Below are 13,352 nucleotides of genomic sequence, written 5' to 3' on the forward strand. Positions count from 1 at the left end.
AAGTATAGGTCCCCTAAATAATTTCTAAGCACACAGTGTCATAGAACAGGCTTGTCCAACCTAAACTCTGAGGGCCACTTCTCCATAGGTAATACCCTATGTGATGAAGCATTTACAAAGGTCAAAATAATTTTTTGCTTACAAATATTAAAGAGTCAGTAAACACCAGAATTTTTGTTGTTTAAAAAATGTAGATAATTCCGATTATCCTAATATTTTGAAGGTATAATCTAGATTTTATTAAAGACACAGAGACGAGTATTTTTGCATTCTCTTTCTTTACTACTCCAATGCAGCTTTTAAAAGTAACAGAATAACATAACACAACATATTAAAACAGTATAGAAAACAGATAACCACAATAAGTAGCTAAAGAGAGAGCTAACTTATAACTCCAAGAAAAAAGTGACAAATCAGAGAAGGAATAGTGTCCATAAACTGTCCAATAAGCAGCCAAACCTCCTCTTTCTTGACTGATGCTCACAAAGGGAAATTTTTTTTAGAACCAACAAAAGTCCAAAAAGTCCCAAACAAAACAAAACATATGAATAACTGTTGAAAGTTTGATTGAAGAGAAACTTGGGAGATAAGAACTTGATTGCAGAAGATGACTTGGATCTAGGGATACTGGCAAGATGAAAATCCTCTTGAACAGAAGGTAGAAATCCCGACACAAGGAAAGAGTTTCTTTCAGATGGAGACTGTCAAGACAAAAAAAATATAAATAATATATAATCCTTAATGGGAGGGTATCATACACAACTTAGGTGGGAAAATACTCATCTCTGTGTCTTTAATAAAATCTAGATTATACCTTCAAAATATTAGGATAATCTGAATTTTATTACAAGACCAGAGACTCCTATTTTTGCAAGTTTAAAGCACATTAATAATAAAATAAAACAATTTAAGAAAATAAGTTAAGCGAGGCATGTTGAATGGGTCTGAAATAAAATTGCTTAAAAGTAGAGTCTGAAGACCAATCTGCCGCATCCAAAATCCGCTGAAGCGGAGCAGATTTCAAAAAGGCTTTAGAAGCAGTAGAACCTCTAACTGAATGAGCTGAGAAAGAAATATCAACCCCAGCTTCCTTCATAACCCATTTAACCCATCTCACTATAGAAGTAGAGGATACAGCAGCATGAGGGGGAATAAAAGAAATTAGAAGTTGGTTATTAGAAGGTTTTCTAAAAGGTAAAGTTCTGGATTCATAAGATTTCAAACATTCAACCACACAAAGGGAAGGTTCAGAGGGAAGGTAAGGGTAAAAGATAGATGTGGAAAGGGTTTTAGTTCTTCGTGAAATGAAAAAGGTAACGCCCTCCAGGGAGAAACGTTTAGAATTCCAATCTAGGGCTTTAACATCAGAAACTCTTCTGAAAGAAATTAGGCAAAGAAGAGTGGCGAGTTTAGCTGTGAGTTGTTTAAAGGATAGTGAGACATTACATGGCCAAGATTTAAATAGGGATAAAATTAAATCCACATCCCAGAAAAATTCATGTTTAAGGACTGGAGGCTGTTTAAGTCTCATGGCTTTGAGGATCCTACAGACTAAAGGATGTTTACCGACCAAAACATTATTAATCAAATTATGTCTAGCAGAAATAGCTGAGCGATGAACATTGATAGTTCTATAAGCTAAACCTAAATCAAAATGGTGAGATAAATAATTAATAATGTCAGTTAAATCTGAAGAAAAGGGATCCAGATTCCTTTGCAAGCACCAGCTAGACCATTTAGACCAAGCGGCAAAGTAGCATCTACGAGTACCTGGGGCCCAAGATTCCTGAATGAGGGATCTTGCTCCAGACGAAAGGCCTCGGAGAGCCCAGGGTCCCCTGAGATCGTCCATGCTACTAGGAGAAGAGAACCTTGAAGGACTAGATCGTGATAATTGCCCTCCGGATCTGTGAGAAGATGGGGAAGACAAGGAAGAAGAATCGAGAGATCGATAGACATTTCCAAAAGGGATGGATACCATGACTATGTCGGCCAAATGGGGGTCACAATCATTAGACGTAGGAGATTCCTGCGGACAATTGAAATTGTCCTCGGAATCATCGAGAAGGGAGGAAACGCATAAACCCCCTGATGCGGCCATGGATAGAAAAAAACATCTATGGCAGCTGCTTCTGGGTCCGGACGCCAGCTGAAATAAGGAAGAATCTGAAAATTGGTCCTGGATGCAAATAGATCCAAACAAAAGGGACCCCTGAGAGATTGGAGAGAGAGAAAAAGACTCCTGTCCAACTTCCAATCGCTGAAGTCCGTCAAATGACGAGATCCCTAGTCCGCAACCGAATTCGATTGTCCTGGAATATATTCTGCTCTGACTGAAATGTTCCTGTCCAAACAAAGATGAATAAAATCTTTGGTGATGTTGGACAGGTCTCTGGACTTGGTGCCTCCCAAATGATTGAGATACTGCACCACAGATATATTGTCCATACGCAGTAGAATAGAAACTGGAGAAGAAGACTTTGCAAAACTCTTGACTGCAAACGAGCCAGCCAATAATTCCAAACAATTTATATGAAAGCGTTTCTCTTCCAGAGTCCATTTGCCACCTGTGATGGAAGGACCGCAACGAGCTCCCCAGCCTGAAAGACTGGCATTGGATTCGATGATGAAATCCGGAGTTTTGCCAAAAATGTCTCTTCCATTCCAGGCATCTAAATGAGAAAGCCACCATGAAAGTTCTTCTTTCGCTTCTGGAGATATGGGAATCAAATGAGAGTAGGAAAAACCTTTTCTCAAATGAAGGATTTTCAATCTTTGAAGTTTGCGATAATGAAGAGGGGCATAGCCTGAATAGAGGATGACAGTAACCCTACTATCCTGGCTATAGTTCTGATGGGAACTGACTCTTTGGATAAAGTTTTGGAAATCTCTTTCTTTATATTCTTCACTTTGTCCAATGGGAGACTCTGAAGTGGAAAGGATTGTATCTATCTTGAAACCTAAGAAAACTAAGGATTTGGTAGGAGATAAAACTGATTTCTGTTTGTTTACTATGAAACCTAGAGATTCCAAAAGGGAGATTGTGGAAGACAGATGATTTTGGAGTGAGAGAAAATTCTGGTCCATAATAAGGATGTCGTCCAAATAAATTATTAGACGGACACCTCGAAGTCTTAACCAAGCTATCACAGGTTTGAGTAATTTTGTGAAAATCCAAGGAGCAGAGGATAGGCCGAAGGGAAGACAGGTGAAATTCCAAAATTGATCTTCCCAGCGGAAGGTTAAAAATTTCCAGTGCTCTTGAGGGATTGGCACGGTTAAGTAAGCGTCTGTGAGATCTAAACGAACTAGCGAATCATTTTCCCTTAGGCATTCTCTTAATAAATGAATGCCCTCCATCTTGAAATGATGGTAAACAACGTAAGCGTTCAAAGATTTTAGATTTATAACAGGCCTGAATTGGTTGTTTTTCTTTTTTTTTTTTTTTTTTTTTTCAAAAAAGCTTTATTTATAGATTGTAAACATACAAGTTATGCAATAAAAATGAGCAAAGTAAAATACAATGGAGTTGTTATTTCTGTTACAAAAATTACACAGAGTCATTGGCATCAAGAGAAATAACATTCTGCTCCAAAAGTGGCAAGACACAAATTAAACATATTAGTAGTATCAAACAATGCTGTGCAGGTGTTTTGTTGTGCACCTGCGGGCTACAGCTAGAAACGTGTAGTTTAACTATCAGTGCATATCCATTGAGTTAAAGATTAGGGACAGAAGATGAGCAAAAGAAGAGGTGGAAGAAGGGGGAAAAAGGGGGGAAAAAAAGAGGGAGGGGGGAAGGGAGGGGGTCAAGCGGGGATTGCAAACCACATCCTTGGTGCCAACACTCACATAGTGCAGACTTATCTGATCAGGGGTCTCCAAAGCTCTTTCATGTATTCATGAATTTCAATTTTATCATCTCTCATGTAACGATATCTCTCTAATGATAAATATCTGTCAACTCGGTCTACCCACTCCAAATGTTGTGGAGTGTGAACAGACTTCCAGTTCTTGGGAATGTGGGCTTTGGCGCTGTTGAGCATTATATATAGAAGGTGTTTTTTGGGCTTTTCTACTAGCTTAGGAAGACCATGAAACAGCAAGAGGTTCGGGTTTCTATTTAGTGTAATGTTTAGTTTGGTGTCTATTGTGTCAATCACCGAACTCCAAAAAGGTTGTATGAGGTCACAGGTCCACCAGATATGAAGAAGAGTGCCAGCTTCACTGCACCCTCTCCAGCATTTGCCATCAGATCTCCCATAAAAAGTCTTAATTTTGGTGGGGGTGAGGTACCAAAGGGACAAAAATTTATAGTTAGACTCTAGGACTCCAGCGGAAACAGACGCTTTGCTATGGTTATGGAATATAGTTTGCCATTCTGTCTCCGCAAGGTCCCTGCCCAACTCTTTGTTCCATTGTTTTACAAACGAAGGAGCACCACTCCCTCTGTGGGAAATTAGCAGATTGTACATAGTGGAGATTAGGTGTTTTGGGGGACTTGGTAACAGACAGAGCGTCTCCAGCAACGTAGGTGTTCTCTTAATGTTATCTGTCCTTCCATATGTGTTCAGGTAGTGTTGTATCTGCCTATGAACGAACCAGGGGATGTGTAACCCTGACTGGTGAATTTCTTCTAGTGTCTTGAGTTTCTTTTTTGAGATTAATCTATTGAACATAGTTTGGTCTATTTGAGCGGCGTTGATGTTTGTTTGTTGTGACTGTGTGAACACAATGTTGGGGTTATGTATGAATGGAGTCAGCTGTGAGGGGACAGTGGAGATGTGCGGGTGTTCTACGAGTGTTTTGTCCCATTGCTTGAAGAATTTGTCTATGAATGGGTAGTGAGCAATTGTTTTAGGCCTATTCCTGCTAGAGATCCAGCCCAGAGTCCCCACATTCCGCGCCCCTATAATAGAGCATCCAATCTGGACCCACACCTTATCAGGGGGATTGGTGCACCACTCCACCTGAGTTTGAAGATTGATAGCCTTCTTATAGGAGAGAAGGTCCGGGATACCCAGTCCACCTCTCTCCTTATTTAGATATAGAGTGTGTCTAGAGATGCAGGGTTTCCCGCCTCCCCAGATATAGTCTTCTAGGTGTCTCTGTAGTTTTTGTAGAAATTTGGGCGGAAAGGGGATCGGTAAAGTCTGTAAATAATATAGGACACGGGGGAGGATATTCATTTCAACTACGCCTATCCTCCCCAACCAAGAAATCCTTTTGTTTTTCCACGCCGATAAGTCCTCAATAATTGACTTCAGCAAAGGAGGGTAATTGGCATCAAATAAGCTGCCTGGATCCGGGGTCAGGTTGACTCCCAGGTACTTAAGTGTAGTGGTTTTAATCTTGAGTTTGCATATATGCGCGAGATGGCACAGATCAGTTTGGGGCAAGTTTATATTCAATATTTCTGATTTTGAGTGGTTCAAGTGGAAGTTGGACACCTCGCCATATCCATGGAATTCTCTAAGAACTTCTGGGAGGGAGACTAAGGGGTCAGAGATAGATAGCAGGACATCGTCCGCATATAGCGAAACCTTGTGGTCTTGATCTTTTATTTTTATTCCTGCAATGTTTTGGTTAATACGGATTTTTTGTGCAAGGACTTCGATTGAAAGGGCGATAAGGGGCAGCCCTGCCTGGTGCCATTTGTGATAGAAAAAGGGTCGGATAATATATCTAAATATTTCTTAATAAGGTTTTGAGAGGTGTTACCCTCTGACCCCTGTCTTGGGGTTTCTTCATCATGCAAATTATATAGTTTCTGGTAGTATGTTTTAAGTATCGCCGCTATAGAAGGGCTATCAGCGCAGTTTTGGTTGTGGTGGTTTATCATGGAATGTATGTGACTTTTCAGTTGTTTCCTTCTCAGGGCCCGCGCCAAGAGTCTACCAGGTTTGTCACCAAACTCGAAGTACTTCTGTTGTAATTGTAATGCTTTTTTCTGATGGTCTATTGAGTGAATGTCTTGTAACTCCTTCCTAGCTTGCTGTAGGGCACTGCTAACAGTCTTATCTGTAGGTGATTTTTTGTGCTTTTTATCTAAGTCCCTAATCTTAATGATTAGTGAAGTGTACTGGATTCTAAGCTGTTTGGAGTGCAGCGCTTTTTGCTTTATTAACTCACCTCGCATTACACTTTTATGTGCCTCCCATAAAACCTGGTCCGACACCTCCCCCGTATTATTAAGACGAAAGTATTCTAGCAATTTCGTCTCAATTTGAGATTTAAGTAGTTGGTTGTTCAAAAGAAAATCATCAAATCTCCAGATAAAATGTCTGTCTGGGATAGAGGGCCAATTTATTTTACACAGAACAGGTGAGTGATCGGACCACGTCATGGGGAGAATTTGAGAGTTCATGACCCCCGCCAATGTAGACTGGTCTGTAAAAAAGTAGTCGAGCCTGGTATACACGCTCTGTGGGTGGGAGTAGAAGGTAAAGTCACGTTTGGTAGGATTTAATGTACGCCAAACGTCATGAACCGCAAGCTCCTCTAACCTGGAGTTGCACTGTCTGATTACTTTTTTAGGATTAGATACTGTCATTTTGGACGAGTCTAAGACAGGGTCCAGGGGAAGATTAAAGTCACCACCCAGTATTAACGCCCCCTTGCGGAGGTCTAGAATCTTATTAGTGAGGATAGACATGAACTTATTTTGTCCCTGATTCGGGAAATATGCGTTTACTAGGGTAGTCATCCTATTGTGTAATAGGCCCACCGCGATCAAAAACCTACCGTCTGGGTCACGCTCTACGTGAGTGGGGGAAAAAGGGGAAGTGTGTTTAAACAAAATTCCCACCCCATTCTTTTTTGTCGGCCCAGAAGCGAAAAGTGTAGTCGGGAATTTTGGGTTTGCCCAAGTTGGCTCCCCTCCCCTGGGAAAGTGTGTTTCCTGCACAAAGACCAAGTTGCGGTGGGTTCTGATAGCGTCTCTGAGTAGGTGTGATCTTTTTTCAGGTTTATTCAGACCTTTAGTGTTAATGGTCATCAGCGTCAAGGTGTGTGCGCTTTGTGGTTGCATTGTGGAGTGGGAAGGGAAAAAAAAAAAGGAAAGAGAGAGAGGGGGGGGGGGAGGGAGAAGGGGAGAGTGAGATGGGTAAGCAGAGGTGGAAAAGGGGAAGGGGCAGTGAGAGAGAAAGAAAGAAAATTTAGAATGTATTCCAGACACCAAAGCCTATCGCTAGGAGACGTCTAGATAGGGTAGAGAGGGAGTTGATGCACTCTGAGGTGCAATCTGATCTAACACCACTATCAGAAAGAGGGAGATGAAGCAAGTGTTAGAGAATGAGGGATAAGTATCCCTGTGCCTGCTATGATTATGCTAAGAAAGAGAGGGTTAATTAGGAGGGATAAAGCACGGTTAGAGAAAGTTAAAGGAGAGAGAGTGTAACAGCAAGATCTACAAAATTGTCAAACATAGTAACAAGTAAGCCTAGATGTAAAGCTAGATTTCAACTTAGAACATTCAATTGTAACATAATATAATGTAACATAATAAACTTGATTGATGAGTGGATGACTAAATATGGGAAGTTCTGTAAGACAAATTGGCTAGGTTTTGTAACCAAGTATTAGTACAGCTAGGGTGATACCATCAGCAAGGGAAATCTAGATTGGTAATTGGTACTGTAAGTAAATAAGTAAAGGCGGTGGGGCACACGGCCAATAGGCTTCCTTGACCGTACCTTCCACCGACATACTCCATTCGAACTAGTTAGTGGCAGGACGTCCCTGCTACAGGTCCCCAGTAGTAAGGGAACATTTTTCAGCTTAGCTAATTATTGATGGTCAAGCAAGGCCAATCTTAGAGAGGGGCTTGGCATAGAATGAGTATCCTTTTCCTATGGGCCTTATTTATAGCTAGGGCAGACAAGTGATTCTAGTATGGATGGTCAGGGTGCAGGGAATGAGCCTCACATAAATAGTTCAAACCAGTGGGGCATATGGCCAAGCGGTTACTCAGGAAAGCAGGGAGTCTGCCCAAAAGTGGTTTAAAGCCTTGTTTCTGTGAGGAAATAAAGCTGTACAAGATTATATGGGCAACTCACAAGTTTTAACAGACAACACATACATAACACATTGCAGCTTAATGAGTAGGTGAGTATTGAGGAGATTATATATGAAATTACATCTAATACAATTTTAGAATTCTTTCTAATCTATGTCTATATATAATTCGGGTAGGGTAGGCCTCCACTATGAGCGCCGTAGATGGGGGAACTCAATTACACCTAAATGTATAGGTAGAGAACAGTGTTTACAGCAACACAAAACATAAATTTGGCATAATGTGTGTGCAGATAAACATGTCAACCAAATTCAAAGAGAGCTAAAAATTACAGGTACAATACTCATCTGAAATCAGCTCAGGCATCGTTTGGAATGTTCGAAAGGCGGCACAAGGCCGGTTAGAAGGAGCTAGTTCATTTATCAAGATTTGAGTCCTGTGAGTTGTGGACATTTGGGTGAGGAAGATCTTCATCAGGAATGGGAATGTCCACTTCTAGTATCTTGCAAAAGTCCTGTAGATCCGTTAGTGACCTGTATATTGCTTGTTTCCCCCTATGTGTAGCAATTACACAGACAGGGAATCCCCATTTATACTGAATTTTATTCCGCTGGAGAACACTGGTGATGAACCTGAGGTCTCTCCGTTTCTGCAGGGTAATGTGACTCAGGTCAGAAAAGATCTGGATGGGTATACCCGCATGGGTGTCGTCCTTAATAGCACGGGCTCTTTGTGATATAATGTCCTTATCTTTGTAGTTCAAAAATTTGATGATGATATCTCTTGGGGGGGGCTTTGGGAGAGGGTTTAGGGCGCAAGGCCCGGTGCGCTCGTTCAAGCGGGATATCAGGGGAGCTCGGCGTTCCTTTGATGGTGCGGAACAGATCTTGCAGGTATCTTGCTACCTGATACGTAGGTTGTTCCTTCTCCCCCTATTATCCAGGTCTTCCACCCTGGACAGTAAAAATTGCAGGTCTCCTTCTTGGTCATGGGCCCTCTGTGTATTAGAATTTACTTGGGCCTGTAGGGTATCCTGTTTTTTTTTCAAGCTGTTAACTTGCTGGCTAATCTGTTGAAAGTCTCTCTTTAGATCACTGAATAAAGATCTCATCTCTGTTAAAACATTTTTAATGTCGGCCTTTGAAGATATGACATTTAAATCATCCCTAGTTAGGGGTTCCTAAGGTTGTGTGTCATGTAGGGAGTCTGGCGTGGGTGGTGACAAAGGGTCCAGAGACGCTGTTTCAGTAACTAAATGGTCAGGGCCTGTGGGGGGCGGCTTTAAAAAACTGGTCATACTGGTGCTTTTAAGGCTTTTGTCCCCTTTAGTATTTTTCCTGTTAGCCATAGTTATTGTCTTATAGGGGATACAGGGTGGTGCAGGTGGTTAAACTCCAAACAGAAGTGCTCTTAGGTTCTTCTGCAATCTGGTGCACGTTATGTTTATTAGACAATAAATGTTTCCTTTGCAGGTCAAATTCAGGTTCCTGGTTAATTCCCAGGAGAATATAAAGTGTCGGAGTGAGAAGTTATCCCTACATCAGGGGCTTAAATTAACCCTGTGAGCCAAGTTCTTTATTGTGCCGTGTCACCTCTTTGTTGCTTAGAGAAGCACTTAAAAGTTAGTGTGAAGCTGCAGGCCCAGGGTAAAGCGCCGTTAGGAGTGCCCCACGTGGGGGAGGACAGATACCTGAGTTAATCTTCCTGGGTCCCCAGTCGCACAGAGTCAGCTGTGTTCCAAACCTTCTTATGGCTGTTCTGTTCGCCGGTCGATGCGTCACCCGGCTTGAAGCGATGAGACAGAAAAAGCCCCTGCAGCTCCTCCGTTCGGCCGCGGTAAGGTGGGTGTATGGCGGCTGTCGGCGGTCGGGATATTGCTGTTGTTTTTTTACTGCCAGATACTGGAGATGCTTGTATGTTGTCCCTGCAGCCGATAGTCCGGGAGGGGGATCCTCCTTCTGGGTTAGTTGTTGCGAGTATCTGAGGCTGCAAGGCTCACCGCCATCCACAGGCTTGCAGGGTCGTCTAGGCCGCAACCTCCCGGAGCCTGTCAGCAACATCAGATATCCTCTGTCTGTGAGGAATACTGTGCAGGAGACAATTGTGCACTCTCTCTCCGGTTTTTGGGTAGAATTAAGCAAGTCCCTACATATTATATTATGTTTAGCAGGCACAGGGCATAGGAGCTAATTTTTAAGCAGCGATGTCTCAACGTGTCCAGGCTCCGCCCCCGGTTGTTTTTCTTTTTGACAAGAAAAAGATTGCTTAAATAAAAATTTTGAGGATGAGGGACCAGAAGGATAGCTTTTTTGGAAAAAAGGGAGGAAATTTCGTTTTGAACCAGAATTTTGTCTTTTTGGGAAAAATGAATTGGTTGTGGAAATTTTATTTGAATGGGAAGGGAAATAAATTCTATGTAAATTCCTGACACCGCTTGAAGAACCCAAGGATCGGAAGTGATTGAAGCACAGTTTTGGGCAAACAATGCAATTCTGCCACCAATTCTGTTTTGGGAAGAAAGAACCTGAGAAGGAACCAATAATCTTATCTGGAGCTTGTCTTGATCTTGATCTACCCCTGAAGCCTCTTTGGTTCCAAGGGCGTCCCCTTGCTGGGAAGAAAGTTGATGAGGTTGAAGGCTCTTGGAAACTTCTGTTGAATTGAGACTGATATTGGGTAGAATAATGGGGTTGATGGGATTGGTTATAATGAGACCTGGATAGGAATGGTTGGCGGCCGGGAAAGCGGCCTCTGCCTCTCCCGGCCCTGTCAGAGAAACTCTGATTAGGGTAAAATATCTTTTTTACAGAAGTTTTAACCTTATTGAGATTTGAAAAGGTATTTACATATTGATTGAGCTCTTTCAAATAAGAGTCACCAAACAACAACCCATTATCATCCGGGGATATCTCATTGGAAGTGAAATCTGATATTTTTGGATCAATTTTTCGCAATATATTTCGACGTCTCTCTAAAGTCATGGCAGCATTTGTGTTACCTATAAAGCATAAGAGCCTTTGGACCCATTCTCTAACGACATACGGGTCAAGGGGGGAATCCTCTGCAACACCCTGTTCTGATAATTCAAATAACTTGGTCAATGGACCTATGGAATCTAACAATTTGTCCTGACATATTTTCCAGGATCTGTCAATCCCTTTTTTAACTTTTTAACCTGGGGCCCCAATAAACTTAAGGATTTTAGGATCCACCTCAGGGGTAATTGATGCATTTTTAGGGAGTAAGGGGCGAGGGCATTCTGCCCTCATTTTTTTGCGGGTCTGCTTCTTTAAAGGTTTCCTAAGTTGAAAATCAATGAATTTTGCTATCCCAATAGTGGGGCACCATTCCGCCGAGCGGGGATGGTGAAGCTCGTCAGGATTAAATCTTGGAATACCCAGACAATCAGTGAATTCTGTCTCCTCCTCAATAAAATCTCTTAATTTTTTATGCATTTTTTATGTCTTTTACTAGCAGGGGTATAATCTGAGTTTTCTGAATCTACATAAATAGAATCTGAGTTAACATCTGTATAATTACCATTCTCAGAACTATTATCATCAGAAGATGATTTTTCAACATTTTTTGTATTTTCTTTTAACTTTGGACTTATACTAGGATCTCCCATTTGGATACCCTTGAGATTCAGGGTTCTTTTGACAGCAGTTTTTGTTCCCTTGCTGCAAGGAATTGTGGTGTCAGACAAAAGCTGACGAGATTTTGTGACGAGCTTTTTACTGGCAATTACAGAAATAGAAGGATTTTTCCTTTTTAAACATTTTTTAGCTTCTTTAATGCCCATTAATGAAGACATTTTGTTAAAAAGATTGTTCATTGAAGAATCAATCCTAGTCTGAACAGTCTGTGCTGTTAAAGGAGGAGTACATTCTGGGTTTTCAGACATTTTCCTATTTTAAAATATAAAAAAAAATGTATCTATATTTTTTAACCAAAACTTAAATAAAAGTTTCACTAAAACCTTAATATAAACAATTTCTTTGAAATAAGAAATATATATAATGCTAATAAATAACTTTGGGTAATATAGCTATTAAATTCAATACATATAAATATATGGCAACTTTGATTTTTTACACAACTCTGTTAAAATAAAAGCTAACCAGAAGGTGGCAATATGTACAAGCTAATCTTTTTTGTAACATAAATGTGTGAACGTGTGCTGAGAATGGCAACAAATGTTACCGATCTGTGAGGAGAAATGGCCCAGACTGACAGGAAAACAGTCACGTCAGCAATGAGAGGGCGGGAACAGAAGTCCGGCCCACAAAATGGCGACCGAAACGCTCGAGAGGAAAGAGGAAATGGAGGAGAGCTTAAAGTTAAAATAATAACACCGCAGAGGATTAAAACAAAAACCGGAGGTAAGGGACAGTTTGAAAGTAAAACAAAACCGGAATAGGATAGAAAAACAAAAGCGAAAACGCTACAGAAAGAAAAAAACAAAAAACGGAGGCAAATAAATTAGTTTCTGCAATAAACAGATAATGGATAAATAAAGCAGAAAACCAGACAATAACAAGTCATAAGAATTAAATAAAAGAATAAAAGCAAGAGAACATAATTTTGAACATTAAAATAATATAACAGGATAAACTTAAATCTTTATTAGAGACAACAAATTTTTTGTGTTCTTATCTTTGACTGAGCAGCAAAAGAAAGAGGAGGTTTGGCTGCTTATTGTACAGTTTATGGACACTATTCCTTCTCTGATTGGTCACTTTTTTCTTGGAGTTATAAGTTAGCTCTCTCTTTAGCTACTTATTGTGGTTATCTGTTTTCTATACTGTTTTAATATGTTGTGTTATGTTATTCTGTTACTTTTAAAAGCTGCATTGGAGTAGTAAAGAAAGAGAAAATAAATACAAGCAATAGATATATAAAATATACAAAAACAAATACAACTCTACCATTAGGGATGAAAAACAAATATTCTATAGTCAGTTACTTATGTAAGAAGCTTTAGATCTCCGCTAAAACAAAATTGCGTGGATAGACTATGTGTATTGTCTAGGCCTATTGTGCACTGAGAAAGCAGATTCTATCATGATAGAATGCAAATTTGCTATTACAGTGTCTACTTTGTCAGATGCCAAAAATCAGTTTTTTACTTTTCTTTTGGTTAATGACTATAATGATGCAAAGTTTGGTCCCAAAAGCTTCAATAAGTATAACATTGGCAATTGTGTTGTTTGTTTTCATAATCCATATTAAACACTAATACTACTTGAAATCTTATTTTCTTTCAAATATTTGACATATGTAATCAGTAATTAATGCAACACAGAGACGGGGGATTACTCACTAATTTCAGGGG

At 40.4% G+C, this 13,352-nt stretch overlaps 1 protein-coding gene across 1 annotated transcript in view; it reads left to right on the forward strand.

The window, feature by feature from the left end:
* Positions 1-13,352, forward strand: part of CCDC171 (coiled-coil domain containing 171) — an 849,190-nt gene that overhangs the window by 304,049 nt on the left and 531,789 nt on the right.

This window comes from Bombina bombina, chromosome 2 (genome assembly GCF_027579735.1).
Source record: "Bombina bombina isolate aBomBom1 chromosome 2, aBomBom1.pri, whole genome shotgun sequence".
In the NCBI taxonomy this organism is placed as follows: Eukaryota; Metazoa; Chordata; class Amphibia; order Anura; family Bombinatoridae; genus Bombina; species Bombina bombina.